Source organism: Cynoglossus semilaevis, chromosome 8 (assembly GCF_000523025.1).
Source record: "Cynoglossus semilaevis isolate Cse_v1.0 chromosome 8, Cse_v1.0, whole genome shotgun sequence".
Lineage (NCBI taxonomy): Eukaryota > Metazoa > Chordata > Actinopteri > Pleuronectiformes > Cynoglossidae > Cynoglossus > Cynoglossus semilaevis.
In genome coordinates this window covers 29380516-29382254 of record NC_024314.1, presented here as the reverse complement: position 1 = coordinate 29382254, position 1739 = coordinate 29380516, and the positions used below count along the sequence as shown (strand labels likewise).

Genomic DNA, 1739 nt, shown 5'->3' with positions numbered 1-1739 from the left:
TTGGCGGTGCGGCCGTCTTCGCGGTGCGGCCGTCTTCGCGGTGCGGTCGTCTTCACGGTGCGGTCATCTTCACGGTGCGGCCATCTTCGCGGTGCACTCGTCCCTCTCTCCGTCTTCACGGCCGTGGAGAAAGTGTCATTTCTCCTGTTCTGAGATTGAATCTATGATTCATGAATTGCCTGAGAAGATGCTTCATTCCTTCAGGCGAAAAACAGATACTTAACTTTTAAAACGATGTCACGTGACCTACACTCACACACAACGCACCACACACGCAGTTTTGCTCCGTCAATTACTGCACAGACTGAAACCTGCACATTACTGGATGTTAAATATGCATTTCTCACCTAGACCTTCAGTGGCGTCCTGTCTGAATAAATCCATATCTTAATGATGTCATTATGGAAACCACCAATGACATGTACTCTAACCAGCCGGTATACTGGACTGTCTCATCTGGCTACGACTGGATTCCAAAGTTGTGAGGATCAAAGAGAAAATACAACAACTGACACTTGAATAACTGTCAGTGGTCCACACCGTTAATGACAAGAATTGAATTGTATTTAATTTAATTTGTATCCTAGATTATTCTCCAGTATTCTAGATTATTCTTCCATAGTCCAGAATGTGTTTGATCCTCACTCTCTTTGTCCAGTCACAAACCTGACATTTGTTGTTATTTATTTGCATGAGTTCGATCTGAATGATCTCATCTTTTCAGTGTCAGTCCCTGACGTCGGCTCAGAGCTGCTCAGCTCATGTTATTGAACCGTACTGCTGTTTTCTAGTAGTGTTGTTTAATACAGTATACAATACAGTATAGTGTAGTATATATAGGACAATTGTATTATTTATTATTCTTCATTTATAGACTATTCTGCAAATGGGCACTTCAGACAAAACCATATTTGACTTTTTCAGTGTAGTAATCATTGGACTTTATTCAGTGATATATGACATTTTCAATCATCTTCTGTCCTCGTTCTGTTATATGAGGTGTGAGCACTGATCCTGACAACTGTGAATTACAGAGCCGTTGCATGACTTCATCTGTCACACACACACACACACACACACACACACAGACACACTGGCCAGACCTCTGTGTGTGTGTGTGAGTTTGTATGTTTCGTGGAGTTTCCTGGACCCAGCTCCTGCCTCCCCTCCGTCTCTGTGGGTTCGATTCCCTCAGGAGGACCAGGTGAGGGCGCCGGTTCATTTATCTTCCGAGAGCCTTCATGTAAATGAGCCGCTGCTCTACGTCATCACTTTGGCCGCGTGTTGCCCAATCAGTGCCGGAGGTTTTTGACCGAGGCGTCAGTGAACAGAGGAGAAAAGAAGTTTGACTGACGCTCCTGTGACGTCATCAGCCACAGAAGTTCGGTTTATAATGAACATTTACCGAGACTGACTCTTCTTTTTTCCCATGCTCCTTTGGGGCTCCGTACGGTTTGACCACAGACAGTCTTTTGGATGTAACCGAACTCCAGTTCAACTTGTCATAGCTGTAAAGCTCCAGCAGGGGTCGCCAATACTGCAGGTAAAGTTTTTCGGTCATATAATCTGCAATGACATCTAAGAACCACCAGATGGGGGTGTGTTCCTACTTGAATCTTTTAGAAAAATGGTTCCGTGTTTGGCAGCACTGAGTCTTTTTGGCCGGCAGGTGGCGCTAAGTATACATGAAAAGCTGTGATTGTGAATCGGTTCTCTGGAATATTCTGGAGGAGCGACAG

The 1739-nt window shown here is 44.6% G+C and overlaps 1 protein-coding gene across 2 annotated transcripts in view; it reads left to right on the top strand.

Moving 5' to 3' along the window:
* Positions 1 to 1739, top strand: part of LOC103383078 (sushi domain-containing protein 3) — a 23562-nt gene that overhangs the window by 19178 nt on the left and 2645 nt on the right. Inside the window, exon 1 of one of the 2 annotated variants that reach the window (XM_017034472.2) lies at positions 892 to 1543. The exons of the other annotated variant lie outside the window; for it this stretch is intronic. The gene's annotated coding sequence lies outside the window, so the exon portion shown is untranslated. Of the gene's footprint in view, positions 1 to 891; positions 1544 to 1739 lie in introns of those variants that run through there. 2 annotated transcript variants of the gene reach the window in all.